This window comes from Hemiscyllium ocellatum, chromosome 14, assembly GCF_020745735.1.
Source record: "Hemiscyllium ocellatum isolate sHemOce1 chromosome 14, sHemOce1.pat.X.cur, whole genome shotgun sequence".
NCBI lineage: Eukaryota > Metazoa > Chordata > Chondrichthyes > Orectolobiformes > Hemiscylliidae > Hemiscyllium > Hemiscyllium ocellatum.
Window position 1 is genome coordinate 86,536,623 of NC_083414.1, and position 12,500 is coordinate 86,549,122.

At 49.2% G+C, this 12,500-nt stretch overlaps 1 long non-coding RNA gene across 2 annotated transcripts in view; it reads right to left on the reverse strand.

Moving 5' to 3' along the window:
* The window catches only part of LOC132822189 (uncharacterized), a 141,984-nt gene that overhangs the window by 33,092 nt on the left and 96,392 nt on the right, over positions 1-12,500 (reverse strand). For both annotated transcript variants that reach the window (XR_009645416.1, XR_009645415.1), the window contains exon 2: positions 1,013-1,141. This is a non-coding gene — a long non-coding RNA (uncharacterized LOC132822189). The remainder of the gene's footprint in view (positions 1-1,012; positions 1,142-12,500) is intronic.

Below are 12,500 nucleotides of genomic sequence, written 5' to 3' on the forward strand. Positions count from 1 at the left end.
CAGAGAGAGAGGGGGGAAGAGAGAGAGGGCAGAGAGAGAGGGCAGAGAGAGGGGCAGAGAGAGGGGGCAGAGAGAGGAGGGCAGAGAGAGGGGGCAGAGAGAGAGGGCAGAGAGAGGGGGTAGAGAGAGGGGGCAGAGAGAGGAGGTAGAGAGAGGGGGTAGAGAGATGAGGGAGAAGATGAGAGAGAGGAGAGAGAGAATAAGGGGTGAAGGAGGGGGAGAGCGAGGTGCGAGCAAGAGAGACAGGCGAGAGAGGGGGCAAGCGAGAGGGAGAGATGTGCACGTGTGAGTGAGAGAGGGGACAGAAATGAGAGAGAGGGTCTGAGAGCGTGAGAGAGAGTGTGAGAAGGGGACGAGGGAGAGAGAGAGAAATATAGTTAGAGAGGGGGGAGAGCGAGATAGGGAGAGATAGATGGCGAGCTGAAAATGTGTTGTTGGAAAAGCGCAACAGGTCCTGCCCGAAATATCGAATTTCCTGTTCCTTTGATGCTGCCTGACCTGCTGCGCTTTTCCAGCAACACATTTTCAGCTCGGAACTCCAGCATCTGCAGACTTCACTTTCTCCTCAGAGATAGATGGCGATGCACAGAAACAGGGACATGAGGGTGAGGCAATCGAGAGAGAGAGAGAGAGAGAGAGAGAGAGTCAAGTGAAAGAGAGGGTGAGGTGGAGAGTGTGTGGGGGGGAGCGAGAGTGAATGAGGGGAAGAGAGATAGAGAAAGAGGGTGGGGCAAGAGAGAGAGAGAATGGTTGAAAGAGGGGATAGAGACTGAGAGTCAGAGAGACAGAGAGAGAGAGAGAGAGAGAGACGGATAGAGAGACAGAGAAAGAGAGAGAGAGAGAGATGTCTCAGTGAGGACCAGTACAGCGGAGATGAGAGCACAAGATGGTGGGAATGAAGCCTAGAATGTTACTGTTCCTTGCCCAGCTCTGTGTCTATATCCTGTCTTCTGGGTCTGAATACAGAAGGCCACTAACTCCTCCCTGTGCTGTTTACTGTGAGTGTTCTTACCGGCTGCAGGATTTACTGAAGGCTCCAGATCTCCCTCTCCATCTCTCTCTGGCTGACCAACTGGCTTTGATGCGGTTATGGACGAGACAGGAGTTATGAATTCGGCTGAGACAGGAACTTCCTGAATACCTACAGGAGACAGAGAAATAGACAGAATGGGAAAATAGACTGATGTAGTGAGGGTTACACATGGAGGATGGCACTGAGTCTCACAGAGACCTGGAAAATCCCAGTCTCCATCCATGGCCTGTGCTGCTGCGTCTCTCTGGAGTAGAGAATTCTGTTGTCTCAGGATCTGGAGTAGCTGCAAGACTGAGAGACACTGACAGAGGCAGAAATTACACCCACACAGTGGGGGATACCACATGGAGAGAGACTGAGTGATATCAGCAGAGTGCAGGAAGGTATCAGGATTACACAATGGTCATGGTGAAAGGGGTTTGATTGATGCCACACTGGGATCAGTACTCACTGACGGGTGAGCTATGAGTGGGACAGCTGATGGCCTCGTGCTAATTCTCTCCCGACTGTTCATCCAGAAGTTATTGCCGGTGTCCAGTATACCCATCTAACTGTCTAATATCCTTTCAGGAAGGAAATCTGTAATAGGCAGCGGGTCTGGCCTGCATATGATCCAGACCCAGAGCTATGCGGTTGACTCTCAATTCCTGCCGAAATGATCCAGGAAGCCACTCAGCTCAAGGGCAGCTCGGGGTGGGAAATACACACTGGCCAGTAGGAGACAGCAATGTCTCACAAGAGAATTACAAACAACCCTGCTGGGAGCAGCGTCCTGGCCAGTCACGGCTTATGTACAGGGCTGTATACTGACAGAGAGGATGCAGAGAGTTCAGGTGAAAGGAGCTTTCCAAATCCAAACAGATAATGGCGATGTAGCTGAAGACAAGCAGAAAGGAACAGGAAGACGCAGAGTTTAACTGAAACTGTACATCAGTGAATTGGACTGTGACAAGAAATTGTGGAAAGAATCAATTGTAATGTTCTTTTTTTGGAATGGACAAAGTCTCTGCAATAAGGTGGCTGGACTGTGGCACAGAGATAAATGAGATTTAGTGGTGTCAGGGTGAACAAAAGGTGGAACATGTATATTCTACTGTACACCTCCTTGAGGAGTCTCAGGGAGTGCAGGATGGGTAACCCTGACAGTACTGGGTAATAAAAGCATTACAGAGAAAGTATTTGGCCTCAGATGATGAAGCTGTATCAGCCTGAACGCAGATTCTGGGAAACATGTCACAAAACCACAAGCAGGAGAATAGTTTTGATGCTGCCTAACAGCATTTCATTGTTCAACACTGTTACACATTCCAATGAATTCCTGTGTAATGCAAAGGCACTGCGATAATTTTGGGAAAGTTCAGTCTTTGTATAATCTGGGACAGTCACATCGGCAAAAGTGATGTTCTCCGGACTCCTCTTTGAATGTGTCAGTGTTTCTTTAAGTAACACATTGTGCAATTGGCCAGGGACGTGACTGTCTCAGATCGACCGTTGGGTGATAACGCTGAGTGAAGGAGTAATGTCACACTGAGATATCCTCTGGGAAATTGTAGTATTGTGGAATTCTTTGAGATGATGGATTTTTAAAGTGACCCTAAAGTACACCCAACAATCACAACCAAAGCCATTGACATGTGCTGAGGGGAGAACTGACCAAGGTAAAGAGGGGAAACAGTGAAGTGTATAGCTGGTAATGGATAGTGGTAAACATTTACAGTCATAGAGATGCACAGCACAGAAACAGAGCCTTACGTTCCAACCCATCCACACCACCCACATATCCTAACATAATCTCGTCACATCTGCCAGTACTTGGCCCAAATCCCTTTCAACCCTTCCTGTTCGTATACCCATCCAGATGCCTTTTAAATGCAGTAATTGTACCAGACTCCACCACTTCCGCTGGCAGGTCATTCCATACACGCAACACCCTCTACATCAAAACGTTGTCCCTTACATTCCTTTTATATCTTTCCCCTCTCACCCTAAGCCCTCCAGTTCTGGACTACCCCACCCCAGGGAAAGAGACCATGTCTGTTAATCCTAACTATGCCTCTCATGGTTTTATAAGCCTCCTTATGGGTTCCCCCTCAGTCTCAGACATTCCAGGGAAAACAGGCCCAACCCATTTAACCTCTCCCTGTAGCTCAAATCCTCCAATCCTGGCAGCATCTTTGTAAATCTTTTCTGAACCCATTCAATTGACACAATATCCTTTCGATAGGGAGGAGACAACAATTGCGCGCAATATTCCAAAAGTGGCTTATCCAATGTCCTGTACAGCCAAACAATGACCTCCCAACTCCTCGACTCAATGCTCTGATCAGTAAACACAAGCATACCAAACACCTTCTTCACTATCCTATCGACCCACAATTCTGCTTTCAAGGAATAATGAACCTGCAATCTCAGGTCTCTTTATTCAGAAACACTCCTTGGGACCTTAACATTAAGTGTATTAGTCCCACGAAGCGTTGCTTTTCCAAAATTCAGCACATCCCATTTGTCTAAATTAAACTCCATCTGCCACTCTTCAGCCCATTGGCCCAACTGATCTAGTTCCCGTTGTAATGTGAAGTAACATATTTTACTGTCCACTATACCTCCAATTTTGGTGTCATCTGCAAACTTACTAACTATACCTGCTATGTTCACATCCAAATCATTTACATCATTAATGGAAAGTAGTGGACGCCGCACAGATACTTGCGGCACACCACTGCTCACAAGCCTCCAGTCTGAAATGCAACCCTCCACCACCACCCTCTGTCTTCTCCCTTCAAGCCAGTTTTGGATCCAAATGGCTGGTTTTCCCTATTTTCCATGAGATCTATCCTTGCTAACCAAGCTCCCGTGTGCAAACATTTCGTCTGCTTTCCTGAAGTCCATATCACTCACATCCACCGCTCTGCCCTCATCAATCTTTTTGTTCCTTCTTCAAAATAACTCAATATCTTGAGACATGATTTCCCACACACAAAGAAATGCTGATTATCCCCAATTAGACAGTGCATTTCTAAACACATGTAACTCCTGTCCCTCATGTATCTGTCCTTCAACGTGCTCACGACTGACGTCAGGTGAACCGGTCTGTAGTTCCCTGGCTTGTCTTTACCACCCAACTTAAACAGTGGCACCACGTTTGCCAACCTCCAGTCTTCCGCCACCTCACCCGTGACTATCAATGATACAAATATCTCAGCAAGATGCCCAGCAATCACTTCTCTCGCTTCCCACAGAGTTCTCAGGTACACCTGATCAGGTCCTGGGGGATTATCCACCTTTAACCTTTTCAAGATATCCAGCACCTCCTCCTCTGTAATATCGACATTTTGCAAGGAGACATCATCTATTTCCCAATGCAGTTTCCCAAACCATCATCCTGTTCTATATCTTCCATGTCCTTCTCTACAGGAACTACGTGTTCAGTATCTCCCCCATCGCCTGCAGCTCCACGTGCAGACTGTCTTGATCTTTGAGGGGCCCTATTCACTCCACAGTGAACCTTTTGTCCTTTTTGCGATTGTAAAAACACTCGGGATTCTCCCGAAACCTATTTGCCAAAGCAATCTCATGTCCACTTTTTGCCCTCATCATTTCCCTCTGTCCCTGCACAACAAAAAAATCACCCCCTCCCTGACTGATCCCTACACAACACTGCAATCTTCCCCTCCCTGACTGATATCTACTCAACACTACAATCTCCCCCTCCCTGACTGATCCCTACCCAACACTGCAATCTCCCCTCCCTGACTGATCTCTACCCAACACTGCAATCTCCCCCTCCCTGACTGATCTCTACCCAACACTGCAATCTCCCCCTCCCTGACTGATACCTACCCAACACTGCAGTCTCCCCTCCCTGACTGATCCCTAACTAACACTGCAGTCTCCCCCTCCCTGACTGATCCCTACCCAAAACAGCAGTCTCCCCCTCCCTGACTGAGTCCTACACAACACTGCAATCTCCCCCTCCCTGACTGATTCCTACCCAACACTACAATCTCCCCCTCCCTGACTGATCCCTACCCAACACTGCAATCTCCCCCTCCCTGACTGATCCCTACCCAACACTGCAATCTCCCCCTCCCTGACTGATCCCTACCCAACACTGCAGTCTCCCCCTCCCTGACTGATCCCTACCCAACACTGCACTCACCCCCTTCCTGACTGATTCCTAACCAACAGTGCAATCTCCCCCTCCATGACTGATTCCTACCCAACACTGCACTCAGCCCCTCCCTGACTGATCCCTACCCAACACAGCAATCTCCCCCTCCCTGACTGATCCCTACCCAACATTGCATCTCCCCCTCCCTGACTGATCCCGACCCAACACAGCCATCTCCCCCTCCCTGACTGATCCCTACCCAACACTGCAATCTCCCCCTCCCTTACTGCTCCCTACCCAACACTGCAACTCCCCCTCCCTGACTGATCCCTACCCAACACTACAATCTTCCCCTCCCTGACTGATCCCAACCCAACACTGAAGTCTCCTCCTCCCTGACTGAGTCCTACCCAACACTGCAATCTCCCCCTCCCTGACTGATCCCTACCCAACACTGCAATCACCCACTTCCTGACTGATTCCTAACCAACAGTGCAATCTCCCCCTCCCTGACTGATTCCTACCCAACACTGCAATCTCCCCCTCCCTGACTGATCCCTACCCAACACAGCAATCTCCCCCTCCCTGACTGATCCCTACCTAACACTACAATCTCCCCCTTCCTGACTGATCCGTACCCAACACTGCAATCTCCCCCTCCCTGACTGAACCCTACCCAACACTGCAATCTCCCCCCCTGACTGATTCCTAACCAACAGTGCAATTTCCCCTCCATGACTGATCCCTACCCAACACTGCAATCTCCCCCTCCCTGACAGATCCCTACCCAACACTGTAATCGCCCCCTCCCTGACTGATCCCTACCCAACACTGCAATCTCCCCCTCCCTGACTGATCCCTAACCAACACTGCAGTCTCCCCGTCCCTGAATGATCCCTACCCAACACTGCAATCTCCCCCTCCCTGACTGATCCCTACCCAACACTGCAGTCACTCCCTCCCTGACTGATCCCTACCCAACACTGCAGTCTCCCCGTCCCTGACTGATCCCTACCCAACACTGCAATCTCCCCCTCCCTGACTGATCCCTACCCAACACTGCAGTCTCCCCGTCCCTGACTGATCCCTACCCAACACTGCAGTCTCCCCCTCCCTGACTGATCCCTACCCAACACTGCACTCACCCCCTTCCTCACTGATTCCTAACCAACACTGCAATCTCCCCCTCCCTGAGTGATCCCTACCCAACACTACAATCTGCCCCTCCCTGACTGATCCCTAACCAACACTACAGTCTCTCCCTCCCTGACTGATCCCCACCCAACACTGTAATCGCCCCCTCCCTGACTGATCCCTACCCAACACTGCAATCTCCCCCTCCCTGACTGAGTCCTACCCAACACTGCAATCTCCCCTCCCTGACTGATCCCTACCCAACACTGCAATCTCACCCTCCCTGACTGAGCCCTACCCAACACTGCAAACTCCCCTCTGACTGATCCCTACGCAACACTGTAATCTCCCCCTCCCTGACTGATCCTCCCCAACACTGCGCTCACCCCATCCTGACTGATTCCTACCCAACAGTACACCCCTCCCTGACTGATCCTAACCCAACACTGCAATCTCCCCTCCCTGAATGATCCCTGCACAACAAAAATCACCCCCTCCCTGACTAATCTCCATCCCACTCTTCAATCTGCCTCTCCTTAGCTAGACCCCACCCTGGCTCATCTCTTTCCAACACTCTCCCTCCCTGACTGATCCCCACCCAACAAAGCAATCTACCCCTCACTGACCCACCTCTCCTAGATCAGCTCAGTGAGATGGAAATATGAATATTTAAGCCTATCCTTTGTGTATTTGACTGTGACAACATTGAGAGAACACGATGTACTGTAAATCTGCAAACGGTTAGATGGAGACACTTCGAGGAAGCTTTCTTCCAGATCTAAGTCCTTTCTCAAACTAATCTGTGATGTTTACTTGATAACCGTTTCAGTGAAATTCACTTTGAACCCTTTCTGTGCATTGCTTCAGTTAACTGGGCGCACTGATAATCTGGGCCGTACTGTTCCTGGGAATTTTGGTGGGAGCCAGATTAAATGGAGATTTGTGGGTCCCATTCCTTCACATGGAAGAGATAAAGTGTCACAAGTGCACATTGAGATGCTGGTGGTGTTGCCCAGTTACTTCCATAAACAGGGTAAACAACCCAACCAGAGTATTTGGAGTTGAGGAGACACTGGGGGAGCACTTTGGAACCAGTGGCCATAGTTCTATTAATATTGTAATCATTGTGGAGTAAAACAACATGTTCCCCAGGTGCTAGATCTACATTGGGGCACAGCACATTCTGACGGAATTAGACAGCAGCTTGCAGGGGTTGGTTTGAGAAGTTTGTTTGCAGGGAAAGGGACCTCTTGCACGTGGAAGTTCTTTAACTGTGGGATAGCTACAGTTCAAGATCTGTCCGTTCCTGTGAGTGTGAAGAGTAAGGTTGGCAGGAATAAGGAACCCTTGAAGGCAACAGACATTGAGGCTTTAAACAGAGAAAAAACAAGCATGGCTCAGGTACAGGCAGCTGGGGTCAAGGGAATCCCTGGGGATACAAGAGTTTACTGAAGAAGGGAATCAGAAGGGCAGATGACCTTGGCTGCGAAGATTTGGGTGAATCCAAAGAGATTCTTGAAGTATATTAATGGAAAAAGAATAACTAGACAGAGACTCGGACCCTTCAAGGACCAAAGCGGCAATGTATGTGCAGAATCGCAGGAGTTATTTCACCTCTGTGTTGACCTTGGGGAAGGACACAAAGGCTTGGGAACTTGGGGAAGTTAGTGATGATCTCTTGTGAACAATCCATATCACAGGAGAGGAAGTGTTGAATGCATTAGAATGTATGAAGGTGGATAAATCTCCTGGTCCGGACCAAATATATCCAACAACACTGCAAGAGTCGAGGGAAGAAATTGTGGGGTCCTTGGCTGATCTTTTTGCATCACCGTTAGGCACGGGTGAGGTCCCGGAAGATTGGAGGGAAGCAACAATTGCGCCCTTATTCGAGAAGGGCTGCAAAGAAAAACCTGGGAAGTACAAATCAGTAAGCCGAACATCCATGGTAAGTTAGTTACTTGAGAAGATTCTGAGATATTAGATATACATGCATTTGGAAATATAGCTTTTGATTGGGAGTAGTCAGCATAGCCTTGTGCGTGGGAGACCATGCCTCACAAATTTCTTAGCGTTCTTTGAAGAAGTGATCAGGAAGTTTGACGAGGGGAGGCCAGTACATGTAGACTCTACAGATTTCAGGAAGGCCTTTGACAAGGTTCCACATGGTACCTTGCTCTGGAAGGTTAGATCACATGGAATCCAGGGGGCGTTGGCAAACTGGGTACACAATAGGCTTGATGGGAGGAAGCAGAGGGTAACAGTCTGACTGAAGGCCTGTGACTAGTGGTGGGTCTCAGCGGTCATAGAATCATAGAATCCCTCCTCTGTGGAAACAGGCCCTTCGGCCCAACAAGTCCACTGGCCCTCTGAAGATTATTCCAACCAAACACATTCCCTTACCCTATTACTCTACATTTACCCCTGACTAATGGAAAGTACTTACACATCCATGAACCATACAGGCAATTGAGCATGACCAATTTACCTAACCTGCACATCTTTGGGTTGTGGGAGAAAACCGGAGCACCCAGAGGAACCCACGCAGACACCGGGAGAACGTACAAACTCAGTTGAGGTGGCATGGTGGCTCAGTGGTTGGCACTGCTGCCTCACAGCGCCAGGGACTCGGGTTCGACCCCAGCCTCGGGTGACTGTCTGTGTGGCGTTTGCACATTCTCACTGTGTTGGTGTGGGTTTCCTCTGGGTGCTCCGGTTTCCTCCCACAGTCTAAAAATGCGCAGGTCAGATGAATTGGTCGTGCTAAATTGTCTGTGGTGCTAGGTGCATTCGTCAAGGATAAATATTGGGTAGGGAGAATGGCTCTGGGTGGGTTACTCTTCGGCAGGTCGGTGTGGACTTGATGGGCCAAATGGCCTGTTTCCACACTGTAGGACTCCTTCCAGAATGGGAAAGTGTGTGCCTTTGGAATTCTACATCCCCAGGGAGCTAACGACAAGCCCCACACTGACATATCTACACCCGCTCACGGATGGGGACTGCTGCTGCCTTGCTCCCAGGTAACTGCACTTTTGCCCCCAGCCCTGACCCACATCCGAACTCAGATTCCATGAATCCTGTGGTTATCCAGTGTCAGACAGCTGATGGTCTCACTCCGCACACAACAGCCATTCCAGCCACCCAGCTGGTGGGCAGCACCAAAAAGTCTACTCTGTCTGATCCTGTCTCAAACTCAGATACATTTTTGGATGAGACAGACCGACAGTCTGTCATACACGGACTGGATGCTGACAAACAAACTAAATTAATCACCATGTGACTTTGTCCACCAGGCCATTCAGCCCTCCCTGAGGGACAACAGTGAGGGCAACGAAGTGATGAAATGAAGGTAACGGTCCTCACTGCTCGAGGAAGGTCCCATCCCGGGTTAGTGACAAACAGCGTCAATATTTGTTCCAGGAGAAGACCCACACCAAGGTCTCTCACTGTCAGTGACAGCAGCTCACCAAGGGTTGGGTTAGTAACAGCTGTAAGGACACTCTCGGTGGGACACCTGGGCATGGGACGAAGGATTCCACTTATCCCAAGTGACAAAGTTAGGATGGAGATCTTTGAAGTCGAAAGTATCGGAATTATATTAAAAAAGGTATTTGGATGGGTTATCATGATTCCATCCCACATGCTGTGGAGATAGAGGGAACATTGACAGGGACAACACTTACGTAAATGTGAAGGAACACTCACACCACGGCATTCCCACCGCCTGTCATTAACCAAATTCGGCTCCTCTCACATCGGCTGTGGTCCTAACTGCACTCACCTTGATATATCTCGGGATACCGGTGGTTAGGGTTACAGGCTGCAACACATGTGTACGATCATGCTGAATAATACCTGGATACACCCCAGGGGCTGGAACTCCCCGGGTAATCACCTTCGTTTCATTCATTTGCAGGGTTTGAGTGTTCCTGGCTGGGCCCAGTATTGACTGCCTGTACGTCGCTGCTCGGGAGCTGGTTTGGGTAGTGAGCTGCCTCCTTGAACTATTGTAGGTGGTGGACCCATAATGTCCTTAGGGAGGGAATTCCAGGAGTTTGAGCCAGCAGGCCTCATTCCCTTGCATTTATTCTGCTCACTGGATGTTGGCTGTGCATCCCAATTCTGTATAGATTCTCAGAACGGAATATGTTTTGTAGAAACAGTTAGGAGTGCCACAGTTACTCAGTGGTGAGCACTGTTACCTCACAGCGCCAGAGACCTGGGTTTGATTCCACTCTTAAGCAAGTGTCTGTGTGAAGGTGGTACATTCTCCCTCCATCATCATCATCGGTTTTCTCCCACTGTTCAATGGTGTACATTTTTGACAGATTGCCCATAGTGTCGAGGGATATTCACGTAAGCTGGAATAACCATGGGAAATGCAGGGTTTCAGGGATATCATCAGGGGATGGATCTGAGTTGGATTCTCTTCAGAGGGTCATTGTGGACTCGATGGGCTGAAGGGCCTGGTTCTGCTCTGTAGATATTCTATGATATCACTTAACTGCCATATGACAATCAGTTTGACAATTATACAAAACGGCTTTCGCTCAAACAGCAGGCTACTCTGACAAGAAACATAACCACCTTCTAAAATTAGGTTTGTAATTCATTGTATAAGCTTCTTTCCATTCAAAAGACTGGGTGGGGGAGGGGGGAATGGGTGAAATGTTGCGGCCTCCTTGCTAAAACACAGATAGACAGCCAAGAGATGCTGGGTATATTGGACAAGTTATACACCCAACTCACAAAAGCCAGACAGCAGCCAGATGGTTATCCCATCAGCATAATGTCAAAGGCAACAGTTCCCCTGGGCAGACATAGCCCTACCAACGTCTCCACCAAACCAAGGAGGGCCCAGACAGGAAGGCACCGGGACCTGCTACACAAAGAAACTAGCAACAACAAGCCATCCAAATGATCAACAAAGCTTCAAACTATTAACATATTCTCCGAATTGGCCAGAACGATAGAAAGTTCTGGGAAACCATCCAGAAATAAACAAAACCAGGGATCACCTGCAGACTGATCTCTTGAATTTTCTGGATCCTTTCTGAGTTGACCAACATGGCAAGGGACAGAGACCGGCTGACCATCCAGAGAGAGGGAGCGAGAGAGAGGGAGAGAAACAAGCTGAAGCAAACCCCAGGAGCATGGGAGAGAGGGAGTGTGAAAACCCATTGAGAGAGAGATAGCTGGAACCAGCTGGAATACTGAGTGTCCCCCCTTCAGTCTGTCCATGCTTCAACGCCTGGTTGTCTCAGTCTGATTTCCCCTTCTCTCTTTGTTCTTCTCTCTACGTGTCTGTCTCTTTCTCTCAAACTGCCTTTCTCTCACACCCTCCCTCTCACTGTCTGTCTCTGCGCCAGCTTTCTCTCATCCCCCTTCTCCATCCCCACTCTCTCTACCTGTCTCTCTTTTTTTCTCACCCTCCCTTTCTCTTTTTCTTTATTTCAGACCTGAAATAATTTTGAACCCCCAAAAAACATTTGCCCCTCATTTTCACTGTCCTCCCAAATTTATCCCCTTCCCCAAATACCTTCCCTCCCAAATACCTACCTCACCAAATGGGCCCCCCTCAAACATTTCACTGTCCCCAACACTGCTGTGAGCCCCACTCCCTGGGGCAGAGGGAAATGAGTGGAAAATTGTGGAGCTGGAAAAGCCCAGCAGGTCAGGCCTGAACCATCGACTCTCCACACTTTGTAATTCTGACTCTCCAACAGCTGCAGTCCTCAATTTCTCACACCGGTAAATGAGTCTGGGTTGACTGACTAACCTGTGACTGTTTTAATGAACAGCAAGATCCCAGTCCCAGAATTACAGAACTGAAAATGTGTTGCTGGTTGAAGCACAGCAGGTTAGGCAGCATCCAAGGAACAGGAAATTCGACGTTTCGGGCCAGAGCCCTTCATCAGGAATGAGGAAGGGCTCTGATGAAGGGCTCTGGCCTGAAAGGTCGAATTTCCTGTTCCTTGGATGCTGCCTAACCTGCTGTGCTTTAGCCAGCAACACATTTTCAGCTCTGATCTCCAGCATCTGCAGACCTCACTTTTTATCAGAATTACAGAAGGCTTGTATCACAGATGGAGTCCTTTCTGCTTATTCCCCCCACCCCACCTCCCCCACAAAATGATCCTGGTCCTGTTCAGGATCCTCAGGATTGGCCCCTGAATGGCCTCATTGACTATCCTTCGTGTGGAGACCTCTTCTCCACCCTGT